The sequence below is a fragment of the Myodes glareolus genome, chromosome 6 (assembly GCF_982192425.1).
Source record: "Myodes glareolus chromosome 6, mMyoGla1.1, whole genome shotgun sequence".
NCBI classification, from domain to species: domain Eukaryota; kingdom Metazoa; phylum Chordata; class Mammalia; order Rodentia; family Cricetidae; genus Myodes; species Myodes glareolus.
The window spans coordinates 34,444,178-34,458,177 of NC_142031.1; the positions used below are offsets into that span (position 1 = coordinate 34,444,178).

The 14,000-nt window shown below is 39.3% G+C and overlaps 1 protein-coding gene across 3 annotated transcripts in view; it reads left to right on the forward strand.

The window, feature by feature from the left end:
• The window catches only part of Ctnna2 (catenin alpha 2), a 1,097,293-nt gene that overhangs the window by 599,419 nt on the left and 483,874 nt on the right, over positions 1–14,000 (forward strand). The window contains exon 1 of one of the 3 annotated variants that reach the window (XM_085690683.2): positions 5,374–5,392. The exons of the other annotated variants lie outside the window; for them this stretch is intronic. The gene's annotated coding sequence lies outside the window, so the exon portion shown is untranslated. Of the gene's footprint in view, positions 1–5,373; positions 5,393–14,000 lie in introns of those variants that run through there. 3 annotated transcript variants of the gene reach the window in all.

The following is a 14,000-nucleotide window of genomic DNA, read 5'->3' on the forward strand; positions in this document are numbered from 1 at the left end:
GAAAAAAATAATGTGGAATTGTTGGTACCTTGCCAAATATGTATAGAGGAAAAATCTCCCTAGGGCTTTCTCAAATTCTCCCTACCCACACTGGGTATTTTTTTTCCAACTAGTAATTGCATGATATTTTTAAGAACAGGAGATAAATGTTGAAGGAAGAAGTTGTTAACAAAAATTTTGAACTGAAAAGAAAAATCTTGCAGATAGTATTTATCCACCCAAACTATGATGATATTATCTGTGTAGAAATCTCAGGCTCTCCCCTACTCCACTCCCCACTATTATCTAAGATCAAGTGTGGCACTTCTCTTGGCATGTTCTTTGGGGGTCCTGAAACCTTTATTCTATGTTGAGATTTGAATATGAAGTGTTCCCCATAGGGTCATGTACTTGAAAGCTTCATCCCCAGAACGTGGAGATGTTTCTGTAACATTTTGGAGGTGGAGTCTAACTAAAGGAAATACCTCCCCAAGGGGACAGACTTGAGAGCTTGCAGCCTGAACCTCTTCTTGTCTCTTTCTGATTCCTGAACGTTGCTCCAATGTCATCAACCAACTCCCTCCTCCTGCTGCCAGGACTTCCCTGTCTCTTCTGCATTTTCCCTATAAATTCTGTCCCATGGAATTGTAAACCAAGATACATCTTTTCTTTCTTAAGTTGGTTGGGTCAGGATAGTTTATCTCCACAAAAGAAAGGAAACAAAATAACATCCTGTAATTGAGCTCATCACACACATTCCACATCCTTGGCTTTAATGAATGACTCATGAGCACAATCTGCTGGCTAAATTGCTGTTCTGAGTTCCCCATAGTATAGTGCTTGAGGTTAATCTTGAATGTTTCAGAGATGTCTCAGACTTACCAGATTCTGGCTCATTTATGTCACCATGTGTATCCTAGCCTTTTGTTCTCTCTCAAAAACGGTGTCTTGTGCTCCTACTGCCTTTCTCTCTTTTCACCTTTGACCTGTATTTCTTCTCCTTCAGATATCTCAGAAATTATCGTCTAAATATCCCTGAATTTTTTGCACTTCCTCTCATCACTATCAGCGCCAGGCAAACATGAGCTACCTCCCCTATACCTTATATAATCAGTTGACTCCCACTCTGCCCTTTATCTTAACAAGAATCTGTCCGTGTTACCCCCACCCTTATGTTTCCTACTGCTTAGAATTCTTCACTGATTCAGCCTTACTATTGGGATAAAGGCAAAAATCTCCAGGCATAAATTTCAGTCTGGCTTCCCTCTCTTTACCCCTCATTCCTGATTTTACCTCTAGCCTTCCATGGCCATTTCTACATTGGCTACAAGGGCTTTATCGCCCAGATCTTACTGTTTTCTTGTAGGACACAGGACCTTTTCATATACTCTTCTGAAATGTTCTTTGACTCTCATCCCTGCCATTCCTTGCTTACTCTCACAATCTCAAAGGCTCAATCCTTTTCAAAGTTAAATATTTTTGCTGATTTATTTACCTTATTAATGTCTAACAATTCATAGTTGGAATGATATCCTTGTACAAGATACACCACAGTATTTTCTGAATACTCTAATCTCAGTTTTTTGCCAAATAACCTTTCATGTAATCAAAATTAGTAATCTAAATGTTCAAATTCATGTACTACAATTTCTTCTTCATATTAGCTCACTGAACCAACCCTTCATTATGTATTTCTTGTGCGTTTGGACGTGTTTGCCTCTATATTTGGAACCTTGCCTTCAGAATTGAATGGCACAAAAAAGTTCTTACTCACTTGGTATATTTGTTCCCATGGGGAAAAAATAAACTCCTTATAAACACACATCACAGAAATTTCTGGTTGCAATAAGTTCAATGAAGCTAATCAAATATGTATGGTGATAAAAAATGGATTTTTATTGTTATGAGCTGTTATTAGAGACAAGGTCTCACTGTCTAGTCCAAGTTGGTCTTGATTTCTAGAATTCCAGCCTTAGTATCCCAAATGCTGCCAATATAATTGTGTGCCACTACACCCAGCACTGAAGAGGTAATTATGAATTGAACATTTCTGGTAAATAAATTGACTGCATGAGTGGTAAACTGGAGGGTGCTGGCTAGAAGGATAAATGTGTGAAAAGTTCTAAGGTAGGAAAAAAAATTCTGTGCTGGAAAAAAATGTGGAAAAAAATGAACATTTTAACATTTCTAGGGTTGATAAGGATAAAACTAAAGTGCGAAATCTTAGAATCATTGGATGGAACACTAAAAGATACTTTATGGAAAATATGAAATTATATATGCATTTGTAACTTACATATATTTTATAAACATGTTATGATTATTTGAGCCAGGGTGTCATGTATTCAAGGCTGGTTTCAAATGTGTAGGTTATAATGACCTTGAATTTCTAATTCTTCTACCTACCAAGTGCTGGGATTATAGGCACACACCACTGTTCTCGATCTGTGTGGTACTAAATATGAATCCATGAGGTCTTCGTACATTCTGGGTAAGCACTCTGGGTAACCGACTAAGTTACATGTTCAACATCCGGGAATTATGTTTTTGAAGGGGAGAAGGCACTAAGGGAGAAGGGGGAGAGGACTTTTTTGGGGGATAGTGACCTTTCATCCTGAAAAGTGTCGGTGCTTACTGGCTCTCCTTTGCTGCTACCCTTCAGTACCCTAGAGGACACCATTCTCAGGGAGTACATTGTGAATGATGCTCCGGGGACTATGCAGAGATCCTGTCTGCTCTCCATAGCTGAATTTCCACAGATCCCTACCAGACATCTATCAAAACTATAGCATCTGCCTGTACCCCATCTGCACTGCCACACACACTTTTCCACATGCCAGTAAGGAGTGGCATTGATCTTTAGCAGAGTGACTGCTGCTTTCTCACTTTGCAGATGGGGAAAACCAAGCACCAGCACACAGAAATAAATAAATGGCAGAACCGGAGCCATCTTCTTTGATTCAGTGCACAGTGTTCATTGAACTATAGCGTAACTATCACCCATCTTTTCCCCAAAGCCATGGTTGTTTGGGGCAGGTGTGCAGCAAACAAACCAAGAGCATTAAAATGCTTTGTTATTTTTTAAAGTATCACCTTCCCCTAATTTTCTTCTTGATAAATACAGATATCTATGGGTGACATTTTCTTTTAATGATCCCTATCTGTGTTTCAAGGGAAGGTAAGCCTGGAAGCTCACCTTCTGTTCAATGCTGCTTCAGACAAGTAATTTTAATTTAATGCAGTAAACATTCTGCAGTTGCTCATTGCAGCCGGGTGCTGCTGGTAATATTTAATCTGCCAAAAAACCCTCATTGTGTATTACCATTCAGATGCAAAATAATTTATGACTCCGACTCCCTCTGCTTTTGCATTCATAAATCACTTGATATTTGTAAGAAGATATGATTGTTGCTTAATTCTTTGCTTTGCTTAACTTTTGACATCAATAAAATTTAATTTTGTATTTGCTTTAGATTAGCTTTGCAATTAAAAACTAAGGAGTAGAAACGTGTGCCTATGGGTGTGCATGTGTTTGGGTTTAAGCATTGCATGCAACAAGTTTGGGGAGATTTTCTTAGTATGAATGATGTATGTACATGGATACGCATGGGACATGTGTACATATACATGTGTGTGTGTGTATGTGTTTGTGTGTGTGTGTGTGTGTGTGTGTGTACATTTTGTGTGTGAGTTGAGTGTAAGCATGCCACAGTGCACATGTGGAGGTCAGAAGACAACTCTGAGCCACAGCCTTCTTCTTCCATCTTTAAGGCAGGGCCTCATTTACTGTTTGCCAACAAGGTGACCCACAAGTTTTCAGGGCTCTCTGTCCACTTCCCATTTTGTAATAGTCCTGTCACTATAGATGAACACTGTCCTGTCTGGCAGGTTCTGGGGTCTGAACTTAGATTCTCATGAGTATGCAACAACCACTCTACCCCAGAAGCCATCTCCTTCACCCACAAATCACTTTTAGATATCAAAATCTGGACCCTCTGAATGTGGATCACAATTGAGGCAGACTGAGAAGCCAATGATAATGGCACTGGGATTTGTCTCTACTGCATGTACTGTTTTTATTTTTTTGGATCCTATTCTGTTTGGATGCATACCTTCCTAAGCCTGGATGGAGGGGGGAGGGCCTTGGACTTTCCACAGGGCAGGGTACCCTGCCCTCTCTTAGGATTGGAGGGGGAGAGGGGAAGGATGAGTTGGGGGGCGGGAGGGAAGTGGGAGGAGGGGAAGAAGTGAAAATTTTAAAAATAAAAATAAAAATAAAGAATGTGGAACCTCTGAAAAAATTCCCAAGTCCTCTGGACATACTCTGCTTCATACTTTTAGCTTTTGCTCATGGCTCTCAGCAATAAAATGAATGGAGGCTGGGTATACAGCTCAGTGCTAGAGTGCTGGCCTAGCATGTGCAAGACTGTAGGCTCAATCCCACGTACCACTCAAAACAGAAAAAGTAAATATGTATAGTGTAGGGCATTGTGGCGTCTGATATATGAGGAGTGGCATTGTTGCCACAGAAATTCTGGTTTGGATATTTAGTGGTCAACATACATTTTTCCTTCTAGACAGATAACATGTTTTAAATCTCTTAGAATGGATCAGGACAGTCAACCCGAATATCAGAATAGTGTCATGTGTAACTTCTGTGACAGATCATGGCTTAAGTAGAATGTCCTGAGAATTAGGCCACACACATAGTTATTGTTATATTATATTTAAAGGGCTGAGCGCAATAAGTGTTCTTTGGAGTTTTAGCCTAAATGAATTTAGTTTGTCTGCTGACACTGTGTAAATTACTTTGTGTGTCTCTAGTCGGAGCTGTTGGAGGAGAACCTCAGATGGTTCATCTTCTCTGACCCTAAGACCTGATTCTTTGTAGTACTTATGAGTTACACTTCTGATATTCTGAGAGACTGTGTGTGTATGTTTCATCTCTGTATGCCTGTGCCTCTTTCTTCATGGCTCCTCATTCTCATTAGACTCTCTCTTTCAGAAAAATCCATGGAAAAGGCATCTCATTCACCGAGTCCTGGAAATAGACCAAGTATTGTGTCTCCGAGTTTTCTGTTTGTTACTGAGTGGGATGCATGAACGTGGGTGTGTGTGTGTCACAGCACAGAAGTGGAAGACAAGTTTGGGGAGTCAGCCCTATCCTTCCAATGTGGGCTTCAGAAATCGAACACTGCTCATTGGGTTTGCATGGCAGATGCCTTTACCCACCGAGCAATCCTAGCAGCCCACAAATGGTGTTTCTTGCTGGAATGTTGCTTTGGTACTAGTCCCTGAGGACTTGTGGACTCTAAACCTTAACACTGGACAAGATATTAAAGGTGGCCATGAATGACAGTGCCTGGCTCAGCGGCTCTTGCAAACTTCTCGATCCGTTCAGGACTTTTTGAAGGTGAGCAGATGTTTCTGTTTGCTTATTTTGGTTTGTGTCCCACTCAGCTACTGTTATTGTCCTCGTGTCTGTGTGAAATGTATATTGCATGTGGTCTGATACATTAGGAAAAGAGAGAAAGTTATAATAACAACATCCCCCCCCCAGCAGCAGACACTGTGCCTGGAGCTGGGGGTGACTTCAGCATTATCAGAATGTGGATGGCGTTACATCTGCTGTGTCTGAAAAGTGCTAGGCGATGGTGCTAATTTATAATGCAGGAGGAGGGAGGTGAAGAAAGACGGGGTGATGAAAAATAGCACACAGTAGGAGAGAGTCAACTAAATGGTAATTTGTTAAGTTTTATTCACACCATGCAACAAAGTGCTGTCACAGGTTTCTGGTTTGCTTTATAAATCAACTGTGTGTGTTGCTCATCTAGAAACATGGACACCGGACAGCTCTAAAGAGGCCCGACTTTTTTTTTTTTTTTTTGAGAGAGAGAGAGAACATTTTTATAAGGGTTCTGTGACACAGGGTGAGTATTCTGGAGCGACTGGAGGCCTCTGGCTATCACTGAACTTTATAAGACAAAGGGCATGGGCAGGAGGCAGGAAGCCCATAGAAGCAGAACATTAGATCATTTGCCTTTCGCAGAGGAAGAGCCGAGGAAAAGTGGGGCAGATGGCGGGGAACCACACAGAGAATGGTGCTGCGAGCGAGCACAGATGCTGCTCAATCTTTAAAACCTTGAGAGCTAGCGTCTTTCTGAAGTTTAAGCAAGTATACCATTGCCTTTTTCCCTGCCTTCATCTCGATCCCTTTGCCAGCATCGTACCACCAATATGTATTTATTCCATTTGGCTCTCATTTCATATTTTCATTATATAGTATATGATTACTACCTTAGGTTGAAAAGAGTGTGCTTCTCAATAACAACAGCAAAAGTTTACAAGATGTCTAGACACCACCTAAAGGACAGAGAATTTATATTAGCTAATAGAATTCCTAAGCAGGTATAAACTTGGTTGCCATGGAGACTCTTGCTGATGGCAACTCCAGTACCTTTTGTGAAATGGGCTCCTGTTTCCCTACAGTCTACAAAAATCCCCCATGTGCTTTAAATCCTCCATGGATAACTTATATTAGCCAAGACAAATGTATATAAGTGCGCTGTTATGCCATACTGTTTAGAAAATCATCGCATAAAATGTCTATTATTTTTCATACAAATACAACTTCAAAAATACATTTTTGCTTCTTGGTTGATTGGATTCATGCATCTAGAGATCAAAGATATAAAGCTAAGCATTCTTACAATATCCTCCATCTCATCCTTCCATTTTCCCTCACTTATCCTTGAAAATAAAATTTTTAGTAATTAGCTTCTGATTTTTTAAAGACAATGGGGATGGTTTTGGTCAGCTCTGGAACTGAACTTTGGTTAGCAGAAAAAGTTGATTTAAGAAAGAAAGGTTACAACAGACATTTTGGTTTTCTCCTTTACGTGTAATAGGTAAGCAACCCCAGTACTACGATACCAACATTCTAGAAGTGGAAGGGAGAAGAGGATGAGTCCCAGACTAGCTCAGTTACATGGCAGGACCGTGTCTTCAAACACTAATTACAATAACAGCCAAGTCTCCAGCCAAGTCTCACGTCTCGCCAAATTTGGCAACGACACTGAATTTAACAAATCACCACCGCAAACTCTGGGGTTGCAAACAAGACAGAGTTAATAACTTACAATTTGGAGATGAAAGGTCACATATAGTCTAACTAGACAAAAACAAGAATGTTGGTGGGGCTGCAATTATTGGAGTCCCTCAGATTTCTCTTCTAATTCGAGGCCATCTACATCTCTTGGCTCCTGGCCCCTCTTTCAACGTCAAGGCCAGAATGCGTGAGGCTGGCCTTGGCATGTATCCATATTTCTTGTTCTTTGTTGGTAGCATAGGTTCTCCCCTTTTAAATACTTGTGATTTAGCTGAGGCCAACCTGGGTAAAACAGACAACCTCCCCATCCCCCAAAATTTACTTTCATATTATCTGCAAAGTTCTTTTCACTATTCAAGGCTACTTGTATATACCCAAAGATCTGGCTGTGGGCCTCCTTAGAGGTCCTTTTATAGGCACTAAGTACAACCAAATTCTGACACATGTCCTGTATCTTTGGCCACTTGACCCTAAGCTCAATTTCCAGCACTGCCAAGACTAGCCAGATATTTCTACCAAAACCAAATGTTGATTATCTTTTGTAAATAAGTTTTACTCAGTAACCTGGTCAGCCTTCACTTAGGTGCTAACCTTGCTATACATAGGGAGAATTTTCTGTTGTAGTTTTGATTCCATCATGATCCTAACATGATTCTTTATATCTGGCTCTCTTTGTTCCCACTAAATCTTCAAATTTTGCCAGACATTGTCAAGATTTTCGCTCTGTGGCTGGAATACTGAGTTCTAAGAAATCATCCACAGAAAATCTCCTAAGACTTTCGCTTCCATAAAGGACCAAACCAGGACTCGGGGGGGCGGGGGCGTTAGAAAATAATATGTAGAGTTGAGACCCAAAGTAGCAGGCCTACACCTGGACCCAAGTGATCCAAATTTATACTAAAATATCAGCCTCGAGAGGATGATGAGTGGAAGGAAAAAGAAAGAATCCATTCCTGTGACCTGGAATGCAAGTTGTTCTGATCTCTTTAAAAGTGAGGCAGCTGTTCCTGCTGTGATTTTAAAAGTCTTAGAAGAAGGCCAGTGGTGGTGGCACACACCTTTAATCCCAGCACTTGGCAGGCAGAGAAAGGGGGTTCTCTGAGTTTGTGATCAGTCTTGCCTACAGAGTGAGTTTCAGGACAGTCGGGGCTACATATAGAAACATTGGGTCAAAAAGAAAAGTGTCTCATAAGCTCTGGAAAACTCCCTCAGTGAGCCTTTGCCGTCTATACTACGCAGAACTTTTAATCGGAAATCAGATAGCATTTTCCTGGCCCTTTTTGCCAAAAGACCCTCACTGCAGTGATCTTCTTTTCTGAGAGCATCTCACATTTGACCAAGAGTTTTCGAGAGGAGATGATCCCTAAAAAGAGAAATGGAGATCTGTAACTTAGCTTGGGAAAAAGCAAACTTTGGTAAGATTTTTTTCACATGTCTGATTGATACTGCAGTTAATCCCAGCACACATTAAATCCCCTCTGCCTTATTGGCTCAGTGTCCAGATTTACTGGCTTTCCATCCCATCCACTCATCTGTTCTGTACTTACTATGTATTGAATTGGAGCTGAGGATAGGTGAGATGTGGTCCCTGGAAATCCTATTGATGAAATGAGTTTAATTTGGATGAGGAGCTGAATCCCACATCTTTGATGCACCTGCCTGCATTCTGCCCTCCCCTCTATCATTTCCTTCATTCTTCCCTGGTTTCAAATGGGAATATAATAGTTGCAGTGTATTCTGAACTTCAGCCCTTATCCCCTGATTCACTTTGGGATTGGAAAGTAGATACCATGTGCTACTGGAGAAAAGATGGGAAAATGAAGAATACACAGTATAGTTTTTGAGAAGAAAAAATGTTTTATGTATGTTTAAATGAGTAGGTCTTATCTATATATTCCAAAGCTTCAGCACTCTAATGTACAACAGAATGACTAGACAGACATGCTAATTGCAGTGCTCACCTGTATGCAGTTTGGTTTTCTGAGACCCCTCAGAGTTTGGAGGGTGTGTCAATATAGATGGATAAGGACATCTTTTACTTTTCCATAGCTGGACATAAAGTCAAGTCAAGATGAGAACCTGGTTAATGAGCTATGCAAGATCCCTTCTATGGGGATGTAATTCAGCAGCACAGGCGCAATTTCTTAGACTGCGTGAAGTCCTGGTTTCAGTAGCTGTGCTGGAGCGGGAAAGGAGACAGGAGCGGTTTGGAGCGCTGAGACTCAATGAGAGGGTTTTTTAAAAAAAAAAAAAATTCAAAATGGTCATTGGTCACACGGGATTGCCTTTGTGAGGAATTTTTCTCTGGAATCTATAGTTGTGAATTTCAGGAGTTTCTTTGGAGCTAATCTGAAACAACTCTCTCATTTTCACACAGCCCAGGAAAATTCCGTATTTTTATACAGAAAAGATTTGATAGTTTAACATCAATCATGTCTCACTTGACTATGACTGGCAAGACTGAAGTAACAAGGGAGAACTCTGGTCTCGTTCTACTCTACCATAACCTAGCCTTAGTCAGGCAATCTTATTTTTGTCTGAAAAAGGGATCCTATTGCCTAATCATTAATCATTTGCATTAGGATTTAACACCTTATTTTCCATTCTTTCTCTTTTATACTTTGTCCCTCTTCTTAACTCACTAATGAGAACAAACCATAAAAGTAGCTCCAGTCTAAAACTGGAACTATACCTTATTTTGCTACCGGAAACTTTCAGTGGGGTACGATGCCCCTCTGGAGTGAGCAGCCTTCTTCTGCTGTGTTCTTGGAAAACTCACTTAGCTTTCCTGCCTTGGGTTTTCTTTTTAATGGAAAGACAGGGTTGAGTCCTTTTTATTTGTAAGGTTCCTGATGGCTTTGGATTTTGTAGAAGGTCATTTTCTTTTCCCTCCCCCAGTTTTTTGGCACTTGCTTTTCCCATAGTCAGCTGTTAATCATTTAAAATGAAGAGACTACTCCAAGTAATGTCTGGCTGTGAAGACGCGATCTGAATACTTCCATTCTGACCTCTAAATCAGTCTGCACATCTTCCCTTCAGAGCAGAATCAAAAAGGGTAAGGGAAGGGACCAGGGGCTTTAATTATATTTTTAAACAATGGCTTTCCATTAAAATGGTTTTTCTACACTTCTCGAAAATTACAACGTAGACGAGATAAATGCAGCCTCCTATTTAAATTAAGGTTATCTTTAGGCTGCTAATCTCATTTGCTGTTTAGCAATTTTAATTCAAGTCAAAGCCATGTAATTAGTGCCCTCAGCCAATTGCTGTACCATGCAGCTTTGTAGCCGTATTTACTGCTGTTAAGACAAGGCTACTCACGTGGGAAGTGTAAGTCAACATACTAAATTATTAAAGGTGGCATACATCAATAGAGACTCCTCATGCATACTGATGCTTCCAAAGAAAAGGTTGCACACCACCACGCCCAGTGAATATTGCCATAATGGGTGGTCAGTGTGGGCTATTGATATTTTAGCAGAGAGAAATTAACTAGATATCTTCTTCTTATAGAAAGCATGGTAAGGTGAGTGCATCAGAGAAGCAAACAGCCTGGAGTCTGGATGTTGGAAAATCATTAGAATATTGTCCATCTTTTCCTGAGCAACTGTATACGTGAGACACTGTGCACATTCTAACTGACCTAAGAAATCAGATCCTGTTCATTCTAGAATACAGGTGCAAATATTAACCCCCAGACATGATAAGTTAATGTCATTCAACTAATAAGTAAAGTCCTCAGAAATTAGGTTTTCTGATTCTCAATCCCAGTACTGTAAAATATTTAAGACTAGTTGAACATAAATTAATTTAAAACACATGATGTGAGGATATGACAAGTTTTCCTTTTATTTTACAATAATATGTACAAATATGTGTGTGTTGTGTGCAGGGAGGATATGGTAAGTGTGTGTGAATATAAATATCTATATACAATAATCATATTTTGAAACAGAAAGTATCTGAAATTGGTAAAATAAAATTAATAAAAAATTTATAGATCAGAGTTCTGCACCTTGTCTCTTTCTAAGTTTAGCCATGCTGGCCTCGAACTCACAGAAATCCACCTGTCTCTGCCTTCCAAGTGATGGGATTAAAGGAGTGCATCACCAGTGCCCAGAAGCTGACTTGCATTTATTCATTAATTTTCCTCTACCTAGAATGAATATGTGCACTTTTTGACTATGAAATGAATTTTTCCCTATACTTTTCTGTACTATTATAAAATAAATAGTATGATCATTTTCTGTCTAATATCCAAAGCATTCGTTGTTCAGAAACTCGTCTGCCCCAGAGACTTTGACTATTACATTGTAGAGGAACCACTCTATATTTCTGTTCTCAGAATTTATAATCCAACAATAAAAGTTCTATCTATACTTTTGAGTATTGCTTTTCCAAGTGATCTTTCATTTACTTGTAGACAGAAAATGTGTGTTGATATCTACTTACAGTTGGTATTGATGATATAAGTTCATAATATTCATGGATACTTATAATAAACAAGTGGGGCTACATCTTATTTCTGTGCGTATGTATGTGTAGGTGTGTGTGTGTGTGTGTGTGTGTGTGTGTGTGTGTGTGTGTGTGAATGTTATACTCGAGATTCCTGCTTTGAAAAGAAGATTATACTGAGAATTAAATTAAAACGCATTTCCCATTCTGGTACATATCAGTACCTTTAATGAAGCAGTTTTGACATCTATGATAGTTTGTATACATTAAGTTCCTTGGGAACAATGAGTTTATCTACTTTCCATTCCCCTGAGCCATTAGAAGACTTTTTACTAGAATCCTCTCCAATCTGTGAAACTTAGTTTCATAAAGAACTGGGTAACACTATCTTACATATAAATGTCCTCCTAATTTTATTCTCCTTGTATTGAATTCATTTCATCTGCTTTTCTCCATCCCATTAGGAATATAAGCATATTTACAGACTAATTCATTGTCTGTTTGTGGAAAAATGTACTATTCAGAACACTTCTGAGAAATATTAGTGTTGTAAGTTTGAATATTATGTCTGGTGTGGGGACATCTAACACAGCATTCAATAGTTTGGTTTGTGAATTTTGATCTAACAAATATTAAAGACTGAGGAAAGACTTTGGTTATTCTGACAATTCAAGTCAAAGCATGAGGTCTTTGTCCTCATGTCTGACACTGCATGCTCGGTCATGAGGAGAGGAGATAAGGAGAGGAGGGAACCTGTCCCAACCTATGATGGAGAGCAAAAATATCTATTAGAAAATACAATTTCATAGAAGATTAGAAAGTGGAGCAGTGTTTCTAGGAGAAGTCACTTACGTTTGTAAACAAGAGCAAGTAAAACCAGGAACTCTTCCTAACACTCACGGAGCATCACAGAAGACGTTATTCGCTGTTTTGCTTAGCAGCTCAGAAGTTGTGTTGCAGTGGAAACCACAAGTCACAAAATAAAGTGTGTTGAAAAATAGGTCTGCACATTTATACCAAACCTCTTCACAATCCCTAAGCAGCAGTAATCTATCTTTATAAAACAGCAAAAGAAAAACTGTTCTCTTGAATATTTAGAAGAGATGTTATTTTTTGCATGTGTGACAGAATTCTGAAATTATATATTTGAGCATGTCATTTTAACTGATCTTAATCTTTTTGGTAAAATGAATGTAATTACATACTTTCCTGACTGGGAAGCTGTTAAAAAGATAGATTCAGATTAAGTTTATAAAGCACACTAATCTTTTTTGGTAGCTGTCTGGGGACAGCTGGGTTCTTTATTTTTCTGAAGTTTGGGGTCTCATATTTTTCATCTGCTGATTCATGTTCTCTCGATGTCTGCAACTAATCCCATTGTTGCTATTGGTAGGGTTCCCATGGATTTCAGGTCATTGTTTTGGACAACTCACTATGTGGACAAACATGTTATTTCCTCTGAGTCTCTACTCTGGTAATGGCCAATGGCCATATTATAGATTATATTCAGGTACAGAAATTTGCACTGTGTGTCAAGGACTCAAATCTCTTGTTACTAAAAAACATAGCTTATGGAAAAATCAGTCCGGATTTGCTGCTATGTGTGTTATCTTACCACTGTCAGTTTTCCACAATTCTAGTTCCTACCAGCTCATGCTATGTTTTTCAATTTTGGTGAATACATTTGAATTTCCTAGAGATTTTCATTCAGTCTCTGGAACACCTAATGTTCACTTTTTTCTGTACTTCTTAGAAATCACCTGCTGCCACATCTGGTCCAGCCAACGCCTTCTCTTTCTGAATGACTACAGCAATCCCACCCCACTTCCTCTACTGCCTCCCATTCCGACACATTCTTGTTTCCAGAACAATCATTTTAAAAAGCAAATTGGATTATGTGGCATCTGTGTACAAATGGCCTTCTAAGGCTTCCTGATTCAAGTTCTGAATAATAGTCCTGGACCAGATCTAATCCTTGCAGGCCATTTTCTCTCTTACTGCTTACAGTACTTAAGTCCACTGCCATTTTTCTCCATCTGTTTTCCTTGCCAACATTAATTCCGGGAGCTGACATCTTCTAGTCATCTTAGGTCTCTGGATGGACTATTCCTTTACAGCATCCTGTTATTTTCTCACTGATAACTATATTCCAAACACCCATCCTAGTCTGTAATTGGCTATTTATGTGTGTGTATCTGAGATAATAACTGCTCAGGTTAAAGGGTCAGTAAGGCAGAGCTATCCAATCTTCTTCCCCACTGCATGCTCAAATCTTACCAAATTGACTCATCTTTACAATAGCTTCGTTGGAGGAACTCATGTTTAACTGATTAGATGATCAGATTGGCTGCTTGGAACTTAATGCATTCTATCTTGTCTCTCTTAACGATAATAATTATTTATGATAGTCAAATATTATGCAAATCAGACAAAGAACATGAATTACCTTGAAATGTCC